The 14,565-nt window shown below is 38.4% G+C and overlaps 1 protein-coding gene across 6 annotated transcripts in view; it reads right to left on the reverse strand.

The window, feature by feature from the left end:
• Positions 1-14,565, reverse strand: part of SLC16A7 (solute carrier family 16 member 7) — a 292,156-nt gene that overhangs the window by 232,909 nt on the left and 44,682 nt on the right. The window lies entirely within an intron of this gene.

Genomic DNA, 14,565 nt, shown 5'->3' on the forward strand with positions numbered 1-14,565 from the left:
CAAGGCAAAAATGTAAAATCACATCAGCTGATAAGTGGCTGACTAACTCAAGGTTGAAGAATGTGAGGGCATTGTGACAAAGCTGAAGAGTAACATTTCTTCTGCTGGTAAATGACAGGCATGAGACACTGCATCTTACTCTTAGATGTCCAAAAGCAAATCCATTGTTTTATGTTTACATAACCACCAAAGGTGACCTTTGAAAGTCACTGCAGACAGATTCTAAAAGGCATGTTACAAACAACTACATGTATGTAACTATAAATACTATTTACAGCTACAGTGTATAGCTCTTTTCATGGTTGACATAAGAAATTCTACGGTACTCCTTAATAAGTAGTGGAACTTAAAATCTCTAAACAAGGGTAATACAGTTACATGAGTGGACTCTAAGGAAATGGGCTATACTATCATATACTGAAAATCGTGGAGAAAAATACTAGGACAATAAGCTTTGATCTCAGAACTTTAACAAAATTACTAAATTAACTTACCATGTTCACACTTCTTTGTTATAGAGACAGGAATAGCCAACCCTTTTTCTAACCGAGGAAGTCAAAGATGAAATAAAAATAAATAAACATTGAAAAATATAATTTGGTTAGTGGTGTAGTGAAAATTAACCATGAAGAGGGGCAAAGCCAAAACACACTGCAAAGGCAGATCATACGGAGCCTGTCTTGGAATGTTGCCATGCTCACTTTATCATTTTACTTTGAGGGAAGTATGGGTGGTTGTGAAGGAGGGGACTCTGCACGGGAGTAAGAGAGAAGCATAAATAGTAGCTTCTTTTATCTACCATCACCTCATAGTAAAATTTACATTTATCTTTCACTCTATAAAGCAAATAGTACACTAGAGCCTTTAACAATTTTATTTTTACCTATAACTAAGACAGACAAATATGATGGGGTGCTCCTAAGTATGTGCCTCAAAGACCTACAACTAGAGGGAGTATAACTGACCAAGGACTCAAACTGCTGAGCTCTGAAATCCACTGCTGAATTTTCATGGAGTCCACACTTCCCACAGGCACCACCCAGCCCATGCCTGAGCACAGCAGGGATACCAAAGCAGACCCATTCCTGCGACTTATGGGATTCTTCTGATGATCAAATTTATCTAGGAGACTCCCAGATGGCCTTGCCTGGCATATTGTAGTTATTCAATCATTATCTTTGGGGAAAATAAGACATTTGCTAATATTGACTTGTTAAAGGCCAGGTTGCTGCATAAACATCAAAAATTATACAGTGTGAAACTTAGTTTTAAGGTAATTTTCAATTTCCTATTGTGGTTCCAGGATCCTGAACTATCCTGAATAGATTAGAACTAAAGAGAGATAGATTTTCATTCAATATAAATATAACCTCAAGTCAGAGATATCTAAAAGTAAAATGGGTGCTCTAACCCTCTCAATCACTCTTTCGTAATGGTAACATCCCCATTTTACAGAAGAGGAAATACTCAGCTTGGAGAAGCCAAGTTCTCAGGGGTATACATCTTTAAGGGTAGGAGACAATATTCCAACTTTGATCTTGTTCACTGTTTCCACAATATCAGTTAGAAGAAATCTCTTTCATGAAAAGGCACCAAATGCACACACATCAGCCATAAATAGGTGGTTAGACTATGTGGTGTATAAAAACCCTTCTGGTGCTAAGCTTTGATTAATAGTATGCTTAGAATGCACTTCATAATACCATATCTCCTTTATTTTGTACAAGACACACATTCTTTTCCACGTATTGTGGAACAAGTAAATCTACAGACCCAATTTAAATTTTCGTTACAGTTATTCAAGTGCTCAGGTAAGACTATGCCCTTTTAAAACTTAACAATGGAAATTAATATCAAGTGGGTATCTGTTCTAATAAGAAAAATAAAATGATTGTAGGTATAAAACCTAAACACTAAATATTAAATTAACATAATGTAATGCCTTGAAAAAGTGAAATATTAAACAAATATATATAAAATTCATACTAGTATTTTTAGAACTATTTTTTTCTGAGATGGAGTTCTGCTCTTGTTGCTCAAGCTGGAGTGCAATGGTGTGATCTCAACTCACTGCAACCTCTGCCTCTGGGTTCAAGCGATTCTCCAGCCACTAGCCTCTGGAGTAGCTGGGATTACAGATGCCCACCATCATGCCTGGCTAATTTTTGTATTTTTAGTAGAGACAGGATTTTGTCATGTTGACCAGGCTGGTCTTGAACTCCTGACCTCAGGTGATCCACCCACCTTGGCCTCCCCACATGCTAGGATTATCAGTGTGAGCCACCGTACCCAGCCTAAAACTTTTGAAGTAAAATACTATTAAGCAAGGCCACAAAACCAGAGGTATAAATGCAGTTAATATGATTCAGATCTTCCACTGATCTGAACAACAAGGCTCCTGTATCAGCCCCAACTGCCACTGGATTTTGAACATTGTCATTCTCACTTAGCTCAAATAACAATGTGGTTGAAAGTCAGGTCATGGCAGTATTTGGAAATGAAATAGCAGAACACCTTTAAACCAAAGATTTGTTTACAAATTTAAAGCCATCAAATTCCACTGATGCCTCTTGTCCTTCACTCTCAAGCCCCAAAGTGTTTCCTCTAATCACTAATCCTCTTTTGCAATCTCTCACTCACACAGTTACACACTTTTTCCCATTTGGTTTATGCTCTCCACTCTCCCACACTCCTCTTGATGTATTTCTTTCTCAACCTTGTCCATTGTACCCTCTATGACTCCCATTTTTTAGTAAACAAACTTACTTATTCCTAAGCAAGACATTTTGTTTTCTCCTTGAAAGCCTGATTTACATAAGTCATCTTCTTCTTTCATTCAGATCAGGATAAAGGCTCAGAATAATCCTACTTCCATTTTGTGGCTTTTGTATCATTACTTTTTCAATTTCATGCAAAAAATTCTTTTTCACTTAGGTTCACTTCACCAATCTCTATCACTCTGAATATTGGGACTCATTTGCTTTTATGTCATTCCTCCAAAATCCATTTCTCCTGATTCCAAAATCCTGCCAAAATCAACATTGATAATCAATATCCTTGCACTGCAATCAATAATCTATCCATAGAATTCATGATCTCTACTTCAACTCTCATTTCAGAAAACCATTTCCAACTTGGACTTCATGGCCACTCTGAATGCCTCTATCATTAGAGGCTTAAACATTGATGTTCTACTTACCAATTAGTTCTCTCTCTTTCATGCAATCTAAAATATTTTATTTCCATCAATCCTGTTCTGGAAACTTCTTGAGGCTGGTTAGTCTCTTCACACACCTTCTCACAAACGATTAGCCCTTTTTTGCCTCAGATTTTTTCTCTGTTAAGCTGAAACATTGATCTTCACTCAAATCCCAGTTACGCTAAATATTGGTAAATCTATCTTGAGAAAATTACTTAACCTTGATCTTCAATTTGTTTTTAGAAAGTGGGAACAATATTTATACCTCATAGAAAAAAATTTTAAATGTGGCAACATATATAATATACTAAGCACAATTACCAACACATCATATGTACTCAATAATATTAATGTCATCTATGATAAATCACTAACATTCTCAAGTCCCTCATGCCTATGTCTTCTTGCAAGAAGTAGTCTGAAAATTCCAAACTTGGAATGGACTATGTAATTATAGCATTAAATAGAGCTAAGGTAAATGGATTAATTGTACAAATGGATACCACTACTTATTCATATATTTCAATTTCAGCAGAATCCCAAGGCCTGTCTGGTAAGCTTTCCACACATATCTTGGTATCTTCCTCTCCTCTATTACATTTTTAACATCATCCCTTATCCTTAAGTTCCCTAAATATCCTCAGTCACCCTCTGCAGATGACCTGGAGTTTTGTATTGCTGTCATTCTTGTTGTTGTGACGGGGTCTCACTCTGTCACCCATGATGGAGTACAGTGGCACAATCATGGCTCACTGCAGCCTTTATTTCACCAAGTTCAGGTGATCCTTCCATCTCAGCCTCCCAAATAGCAGTGACCATGGGCACGTGCCACCATGTCTGGCTAATTTATGTATTTTCTTTTTTGTAGTGACAGGGTTTCACCATGTTGCCCAGCCTGGTCCCAAACTCCTGGCATCAAGTGCTTCTCCTGACTAGACCTTCCAAAGTGCTGGGCTTACAGGCATGAGCCACACACCTAACCGACATGGCTTCTTATTTACAGAAAAAGTAAATGCCATCAGATCAGGCATGAACTCCCACAATATCTTGGTTACCTGTGCACATTTCTATATCTCCCTTAGTCCTTCGTTCATTCTATTCTGCTTCTGCAGAGGAGGTGGGCCCCTTCCTGGTCACCAAACACAATTTTACCTGGTGTGATAATTTCTTCTTGAAGTTTATAGTGTATTAGTCCCTCTAATAACTGTAAAATTCAAGTATATTATTAGAGGGACTAATACACTGCATTAGTCAAGTCCCTGTAGTAATAATACACTGTAATAATACAGTGCATTATTCTCAAGTTGCTATAAGGCCATGCCTGAGACTAGGTAATTTATAAATTAAAGCTATTTAATTGACTCACAGTTACACAGGGCTGGGGAGGCCTCAGGAAACTTACAATCATGGTGAAAGGGGAAGTAAACACATCCTTCTTCACACAGCAGGAGAAAGGAGAAGAATGAGAGCTGAGTGAAGGAGGAAGCTCCTTATAAAACCATCAGCTCTCATAAGAACTCACTCACTATCACAAGAATAGCACAGGGGTAAGAGCCCTCATGATTACGTTATCTCCCATCAGATCCCCTCCCATGACACATGGGAATTATGGGAACTACAATTCAAGGTGAGATTTGGGTCCAAACACAGCCAACCATATCTTTACAACCCTGGTCCCTCCCAAATCTTATGTCCTCACATTGTAGAAAACGCAATCATGCCCTTCCTAACAGTTTTCCAAAGTCTTAACTCATTTCAGCATTAACCCAAAAGTCTAAGCCCATAGTCTTATCTCAGACAAGCCAAGTCCCTTCTGCCTAGGAGCCTGTAAAATCAAAAGCATGTTAGTTACTTCCTAGATACAATGAGGTTACAGGTGTTGGGTAAATACATCCATTCCAAATGGAAGAAATTGGACAAAACAAAGGGGCTACAGGCCCATGCACATCTGAAATCCAATAGGGCAGTCATCCAACTTTAAAGTTACAAAATGGTCTTCTTTGACTCCATGTCTCACATCTGGGTCACACTGATGCAAGGAGTGAGCTCCCATGGGCTTAGACGGCTCTGCCCCTGTGACTTTGCATGGTACAGCCCCACTCCTGGCTGCTTTCATGGGCTGGAGTTGAGTGTCTGCAGCTTTTCCAGGTGTACAATGCAAGGTGTTGGTGGATCTATCATTCTGGGGTCTGGAGGATAGTGGCCTTCTTCTTACAGCTTCACTAGGCAGTGCCCCAGTGGGGTCTCTGTGTGGGGCTTCCAACCCATTTACTTTCTGTACTGGCCTAGTCCTAGCAGAGATTCTTGATGAGGGCTCTGCCCCTGCAGCAGACTTCTGTCTGGACATCAAGGAATTTCCATACATCCCTGAAATCTAGGTGGAGGTCTCCAAACCTCAAATCTTGTCTCCTACACACCCACAGGACCAACACCATGTGGAAGCTTCCATGCCTTTGGGCTTGCACCCTCTGAAGCACTGGCCTGAGCTGTACCTGACCCCTTTTAGCCATGACTAGAGTGGCTGAGATGCAGGGCATCAAGTGTTGAGGCTGCACACAGCAAAGGGACCCTGGACCCAGCCCAGGAAACCATTTTTCCCTCCTAGGCCTCCAGGCCTGTGATGAAAGTGGTTGCTGTGAAGGTCTCTGATATGCCCTGGAGACATTTTCCCCATAGTCTTAGTGATTAATATTTGGCTCCTCATTACTTCTGCAAATTTCTGTAGCCAGCTTAAATTTCTCCCCAGAAAATGTGTTTTTCTTTTCTATCACATCACTAGGCTGCAAATTTTCCAAACTTTTATGCTCTACTTCCTTTTGAACATTTTGCCACTTAAAAATTACTTACACCAGCTACCCTAAAGCCTTTCCCTCAAGTTCAAATTCCACAAATCTCTAGAGCCGGGGCAAAATGCTGCCTGTCTCTTTGCATGACAAGAGTGACTTTAGTTCCTCATCTCCGTCTGAGACCACCTAAGCCTGGACTTCATTGTCCATATTACCACAGCATTTTGGTCAAAGCCATTCAACAAGTCTCTAGAAAGTTCCAAAATTTCCCACATCTTCCTGTCTTCTTCTGAGCCCTCCAAATTATTCCAACCTCTGCCTCTTACCTAGTTCCAAAGATGATTCCACATTTTTGGGTATCCTTATACCAGTACCCCATTCTATGTGGTTCCAGTTTACTGTATTAATCTGTCCTCATGCTGCTATAAGGACATATCTGAGACTGGGTAATACATAAATGAAAGAGGTTTCATTAACTCACCATTCCACAGGGCTGGGAGGGCCTCAAGAAGCTTACAATCATAGTAGAAGGGGAAGCAAACACATCCTTCTTCACTTGCAGCAGAAAGGAGAAGAATATGAGGCAAGCAAAGGGGGAAGCCCCCTATAAAATCATCAGATCTTGTGAGAACTCACTATCATAAGAAAAGCACAGAGGTAACAGCCCCATGATTAAATTACCTCCCACTGGGTCTCTCCCACAACATGTGGTGATTATGGGAACTACAATTCAACATGAGATTTTGGTGGGGACACAGCCAAACCATATCAAATGGTTTTACTATCTGATCTGACTCTATGCCACTGCTTTATTCTCCTTTAATGTCATGTCTTTCCTTGCATGACATCCATTAATAACATTGAACTAATTTAACTTTCCAGCCTGAATAGATATCAGTGACTATTAAGGAGTTCTCTTCCTCACCTTTCTGTTGAGCATGCTCCTATTTATTCCTCAAGGCCCAGTTTAAGGGTTTCTCCCCTGTGAGAGTGTCACACAAGAACGACATAAGGGATAATGAAGAGTACTAACAGGATAAGAAAACTCCAGGAAAGACAACAATAGGGAAGGCTCATAATGTCTAGAGTTGATAAATGATAACAGGTTTCAATGATGATACTATATTTCATGCTTAACTTCTATCTTTCACATACATTTTCACTTCATGAAAATCATTTCAACCACTTTCTGACAGTGTTAAGAAACAAAGTCTTAAGCCTCTCAGGTTTGCAGATAATTACAAAAATGTCTCCAACTGTCAGAAAATTATGTTATCTGGCCATAAAAAATTTGTGAAAGGGGAGGGAGGAACGAGAAGTAAAGTTAAAACACATGTTCGTTGGCAAAAAAATAAAAATGAAATAAACAGATCATTGACTTAGAAACTTTTCTGCATTCAGAAATCAGTTAAGTACCAGTTATTTATGATATATTACAGGCCCAAGGTTACTACTAAAACTAAAATAACTTTATAACTGTTTTGGTTTTTGTTGTTTTTGAGACAGAGTCTCAATCTGTTGCCCAGGCTGGAGGGAGTGCATTTTCTTTTTCTTTTCATTTTTTTTGGTTTTTGGTTTTTTTTTTTTTGAGACAAAGTTTTGCTTTTGTTGCCCAGGCTAGATGGAGTGTAATGGTGTAGTCTTGGCTCACTGAAATCTCCGAGGCTTTTTGGGTTCAAGCAATTCTCTTGCCTCAGCCTCCCAAGTAGCTAGGATTACAGGTGCCTGCCACCATGTCCAAATAACTTTTATATTTTTATTAGAGACAGGGTTTTACCATGTTGGCCAGGCTGGTCTCAAACTCCTGACCTCGAGTGATCCACCTGCCTCAGCCTCCCAAAGTGCTATGACTATAGGTGTGAGCCACCGTGCTCAGCTGCTGGAGTGCATTTTCTTGGCTTAATGCAGCTTCTACCACCCAGGCTCAGGCGATTTTTGTGCCTCAGCCTCCCAAGTAGCTGGGATTATGGGCATGTGCCACAATACTGAGCTAATTTTTGTATTTTTAGTAGAGGTGATTTCACCATGTTGACCAGGCTGGTCTCAAACTCCATCAAGTAATCCACTTACCTCAGCCTCCCAAAGTTCTGGGATTACAAGCATGAGCCATCGTGCTCAGCCAAGACTTTATAACTTTTGATGTGCAATAAAGCCAGGGTCTAGTCTGTCATTAGCATCCAGCAAAGTTTCACATTGTTTTGCTTTTCTTTGTTTGTATTATTTTTGTTTTTTATTTATGTTGACCACCTAGCTTTATTAAGTTCTGAATGAAATAAATTATCCTGAAATACTACTATTTTGACTTTATGCCAAATGTTATCAATATCTCAAGCCAAATGTTCAAACTTATCAAACTCTGTATCCATATTTCCAATTCAAAATCTACCATATGCTCAGAATTGCAGCAGGACACATACTGCTTTTTAAAGGGCAACCTAAGAGTTATCTCAATGGATAATCATGCTCTATTGTGAAGCGATGTAGGTCATTGTTGAAGTAGTTTCAAAGTCACTCTCCAAAACTGAAATACAGATGTGACATTTGGTAAATTTTCAGAACCTGTTGAAGTGTACCACCACAATTTTCTTCAAGAATACCAGTTTGCCAAAATTCCCTCTGTGCTGTGAAAAGGCTGCTAGAAGTCCAATGATTTCAAACTGTTCTGTTCAGCTTGATTACATTGGTGTGGTACCACTTATCTAAAGCTATTTAAGTATCTTCTTGAATTAAAGTAAGCTACATTGTAAATCTAATTATATTTGCCCACAGGGAAGTAAGTACATAAGAAGCCTGCTCTGTAATCTACTTAATAAAAGGCACTCCAGTTTTCTTCATAGCATTTATCAAAAATTGTCATTATACAGTTTGTTTATATATATATATATATATATTTTTTTTTTTTTTTGGGTCGGAGTCTCACACTGACTTATCTAGGCTGGAGTGCAGTGGCATGATTTTGGCTCACTGCAATCTCTGCCTCCGAGGTTTAAGCAATTCTCCTGCCTCCACCTCCCAAGTAGCTGTGATTACAGGGGCCCGCCACCACACCTGGCTAATTTTTTTGTATTTATAGTAGAGACAGGTTTCACTATTTTGTCCAGGCTGGTTTTGAACTTGTGACCTCATGATCCGCCCTCCTGGGCCTCCAAAAGTGCTGGGATTAAAGGTCTCAGCCACCGTGTCCAGCCTTGTTTATATTTCTAATGCCAGTCTCTTCCACTGTAACTTCCATGAGAGTTTATGGGTGTGTTACATATGCAGCACCTAGCAGTGGCTAGAGGGCCAGTAAATGTTTGATGATTGAATGAATGAATAAATGACCACCTAAGAGACAACTAGATTTATAGACATTTATGCTTGCCACTTTGAATCTGAGCACAAAACATATAAGTATATTAGAGACTCTTGGGGTCATAGTGAAGAGCAGTATAAGTACAGATTTTCAATTAGTTCTGTTATCAAAGACAACTGAATTGAGCTTTCTTACTCTCGGTTTCCTCATCTGTAAAATGTGAATAATTACACTGGAGTAAGTATTAAAGTTAATGCATATGAAAGTATACAGCATAGTCCATGGCAGAAAGTAAAGTCTAAATCAAGTAATCAATATCATTTACTAATATTTTATACAGAATCTAAGTGAATTATATTAATCTAAATTATCCAAGTGCTTTTAAAATTTGACAACATAAAGGTATTCTGAGGATATGCTGGCAGTGATAACTCATCAATAATTTATAGCACTAAAATAAACTTTCCAACATCCTTTGTGCCTGTATTCCCAATTATCATAAGGTTTTCCAACAAGCTACTTTCAACTAAATTTCAGAATTCTTTACTTAATTTCCAAATTCTTCACAACAATTATGGAATCTATCTCAATTGAACTCCATAAAGGCAATCTTAATTCATGGTTAGTCAATTCTCTAGTCTAGATTGTATGTTCTTCTTCAGTCAATTTTTATTTCATTATTGCTCATACATTCTATAACTTAGAATACTATCACAGTGGAAAAAATCATAATCACTGAATTGTGCTCTCCTTTTCAGACTATACCTCCATTGATGCTCTATCCTCTGCATGAAGAGTCATATCCATCTTGATTCTTAACTTTTATTCATCCACTAATGCAATGTACATTTACTGTGCACCATCTATAAGACAGGTACTGTGTTATGTTTTAGAGTTATAAGGATTAACACATAAAATCATTAGTATCAAAAAGGTCACAACCTAATAGGAGATGCAAATGAAGAAACAGGTAATTATGGAAAAATATGGTAAGCAAAGTAAATATGTGCATGATTTTATGGAAACACAAAGAGAGAATATCTAATCACCCTGTGGTGAATGAAGGCCAGAAATAGGTTCCAGAAAAAAAGAATGGATAGAATAATTCTTAAAGGATAAAGAGGAATCAATGGGCTAAAAGGACTACAGGTAAGGAATTCCAAGAATGAGGGTCAAAATGAAGCTTGGAAACATACTGTACAGGAAATGCTAACAGAGCAAATTCATTTTAGAATTGAATTTGATGATCTAATGCTTGTTAGATCATCAATGCAGTTCTCAAACTTTGTCTCCAGAATGTAAATGTATAAGAAAGGACTTAATTTAGATTTCGTTTAAAATAAATCAGCATTATAATTTTAAAATAAATACATTTATTTCTGTAACACTAGATAAGGCAATATTAGGAAACATAGGGTTTGCTAGATGCTGTTCAGTGTTTCAGGGCACATGGATACAGTTTTGATATTCCAAAATGGTGAATTATTACCACTACTGTACATCTTCCCAGCAAGGACACACTCTAAACTGCCTTACTAATGACATCTAGGAAAAGCCCATATTCTGTAACAAGAAAGCGACATACATTGAAAAGTGCAATGAATAATGGTTCGTTAAGTCCTAGATTGTAGAAGAGAATCAAACTGGCTCCCTTCTTTCACAAATGGAAAAAGTAAGAAACTGACATCCAATAAAGTTAAGCAACTCTCCCCAACTTAGAAATATCCAAGGAAAGTGAGTCCCTTTATTGTAAATATTAGGAATGTTACAACGGCAATATTTTGTACAACAGACTAATTTTGTTTCTATGCCGATGGGTTAAAACAAAATAGCCCTAGAAACTATTGCACAATTATTGTATATATTTGTACCCATCAAAAAAGTATTGGCTTATAAATATTTTTATATCCTATCAAGGAAGAAACTTCACTTTTTGTTCAGCAGAGTAACCCCATCAAAAGTGAAGTCAGTTCTAAGAATGGTTTTTGAATGAATGAATAAACGAACGCCTGCCATGTATAAGAACAGACTCTGGAGAATTTGGCAGCAAATGGATGCACAACGTCTCCAGTAGGAATAAAAACACATTAAAAAGATCGCTTTGTATCAATTAAATTTAAAAAGGATTATAAGAATAAGATGTGGTGGAAATGGGTTCTTTAGCTTGTGTGACCAAGGAGGTCTCTGGACTGGAAGAGTTGGTGACAGGATAGAGATTTACCTAGGTAACTACTTTGTATGTGCTATTTTGTCCATTTCTCACTACACCATTTCCTGGCAGCTATCACATTTCCAATTTACAGATAAAGCTTAAACAGTTAAATAAGATTATTCAAATAATATTTATGTATGTATGTATAAATATATATACATAACTTTTTTTATTTTTTTATACAAATGTTGCCTTCAATGTTTTGTCCAACTAGAAACCTTTTTAGGGATTCGATTTGCCCACATAAGTCATTTTTCATACAAGCAGTTCTTCTAAAAATAAAAAATTAAAAAAAAAAACCTATATGGCCGGAGTGGTGGCTCATATCTGTAATCCCGCACTTCTGGAGGCCAAGGCGGGCGGATCAGGAGGTCAAGAGATCAAGACTATCCTGGCCAACATGGTGAAACCCTGCCTGTACTAAAACTACAAAAAATTAGCTGGGCATGGTGGCGTGCGCCTGTAGTCTCAGCTACTAAGGAGGCTAAGACAGGAGAATCTTTTGAACCCAGGAGGCAGAGGTTGCAGTGAGACGAGATCACGCCACTGCACTACAGCCTGGTGACGGAGTGAGATTCCATCTCAAAGAAAAAAAAAAAAACCTATATAAGGCCAAGTGCAGTGGCTCACGCCTGTGATCCCAGCACTCTGGGAGGCCAAGACAGGTGGATCACAAGGTCAAGAGATGGAGACCACCCTGGCTAAGACTCTGTATCTACTAAAAATACAAAAACACTGGCAGGGCGCGGTGGCATGCACCTGTAGTCCCAGCTAAGGGAACTTTAGCAAAACACAAAAATATTTTCTTTTTTTAAATGTTTTGGAAAATACATTTAGAATACTGAACTCTTTATCAGGTTCCCAAGATGAAAGGTGAGTATTTTCAGTTGTTAATACATGGCAACACTTGTTTTCGATAGGGGCTGTGAACAACTTCCATTGTATCTGTCAATCAAATGGTTAAAAAAGGAAAAAGTCATCGAAAAAAATATCCTACACAATTGGAAACACTTGGGATAATAAATGGTTTTAGTAGTCAATGGTGGCATGGATCTTCTTGTTATCTTGGTAGATGGAATTCAAGACTATTTTAAGAAAAGCACTACTTTTTTTTTTTTCAGAATATCAGGTATTTAATTTCTCATAGCTACCAAAAATAACAATCCTAATGCTTGGAAAACTAAAATTCTAAATTATATTTCCTCTGAGGGGGCAAAAAGTTCAAGTTAACACAAGAATTAATTTCAAATGATAAAACAGGAACATTCACCAAAATTTAAATAAGACACATAAGTTCTAATCATGAAATGTCCCCCAAAAGTCAGATATTAAAAGCATAAGAGAAAACTGCAAATTCCCTTTTGTTCTGCTTACTAATTGTGTAAGTCCAATGTCTTCTTTGTTTCTAGCAACATTCCTGCGTTTCCTTATGATCATTTAGATTTGGCATGTGGCTGAGAAATAGTTACAACTGTTAATGCTGCTGCAAGTACTGGGGAGGTGGCATGCCTTGAAGGAACATGGAGCTGTGTACTCCCACCCATGCCGTGTCCTGTGCATCTCTTCCAGGTGACTATTTCTGTGTTATATTCTTTATAATAAGCTGGTAACTATAAGAAAATGTTCCCCTGAGCTCTGTGAGCTGTTCTAACACTTTCTGAACCTGAGGCAGGAGTTGGAATCCCCAGTTTGTGGCCATGTTGGACAGAAGATGTGGGTAATTTGGGGACATACTACATGTGATTGACATCTGAAGTATAGAAATGTGTTGTGAGACAGAGCCCTTAACCTGTGGAGTCTGCACTAACTCTGGGTCATGAGTGTAAGAATTGAGTTAAATTGTAGGACACTCAGTTTAATGAGACAAAATTGGAGCATGGTTGGCAAGGGAAAAATTATCACATATTTGGTGTCAGAAGGGTTGTGTATGTGTATGTAGATAAACAGTAGTTGGCCAGGTATGCTGACTCATGCCTGTAATCCCAGCACGTTGGGAGAATCACTTGAGCCCAGGAATTGAGACTAGCCTGGGCAATATTGTGAGACCCCCATCCCTACAAAAGATAGAAAAAAATTGGCCAGGTATGTTTGCTTGCATCAGTGGTCCCAGCAACTTGGGAGGCTGAGGAGGGAGTATAGCTTGAGCCCAGGAGTCAGAGACTGCAGTGAGTTTTGATTGCAGCACTCTACTCTAACCTGGGCAACAGAGTGAAATCCGGTCTCAAGAACAACAACAAAAAAGAAACAGTGGTTTTCTTTTCTCTTTTAATCCCTTGGTTTTACAGCATGACTTCAACTCCCTCATTGCTTTTGTTTGCTTGTTTGTTTGTTTAAGACAGAGTCTCGCTCTGTTGTCCAGGCTGGAGTGCAGTGGCGTGTTCTCAGCTCACTGCAATCTTCGCCTCCCAGGTTCAAGCGATTCTTCTACCTCAGCCTCCCTAGTAGCTGGGACTACAGGTGCACGCCACCACGCCCAGCTAAGTTTTGTACTTTTAGTAGAGATAGGGTTTCACCATATTGGCCAGGCTGGTCTTGAACTCCTGATCTTGTGATCTACCCGCCTTGGCCTACCAAAGTGCTGGGATTACAGGCGTGAGCCATCGTGCCCAGCTAACTCCCTCATTGTTATGAAGAGTTTTATGTTGCTTTTGTGTTTGTTTTGTTGCTTATAAACAGTAATACCTGTAAAAACATTATAAGGGGAGGAATAAGAAAAGTGAAAAACAATGCACTGTTTTGTATCAAATAAAATTGATGAAGTAAACTAAAAAATGATTTTCAGAATAGAGAAGGATAAAGCCAAAGAATGATGTTAACAATTACAAGAGTGTTAAGAAAAATTACCTCTCAACTCCTGAAACAGGTGTTGAAATTGCTAAAAAAAAAAAGCTTTGAAAAACATAATCTCTGGCAGAAGACTTTCCTATACAGTTGAAAAAAAAAAAAAAACATAATCAATGCAGTTCTAAAGGGTTATTCAAGTCTAAAGCCCATCACCCAAAAAAATTACAGTTTGTTCATGTGTATATTACTGAGTTGATATCTCCCAACGAAAAATAAAAACTGAATAGGAGTG

This window comes from Sapajus apella, unplaced genomic scaffold, assembly GCF_009761245.1.
Source record: "Sapajus apella isolate SASKATOON/1434 unplaced genomic scaffold, GSC_monkey_1.0 scaffold2, whole genome shotgun sequence".
In the NCBI taxonomy this organism is placed as follows: domain Eukaryota; kingdom Metazoa; phylum Chordata; class Mammalia; order Primates; family Cebidae; genus Sapajus; species Sapajus apella.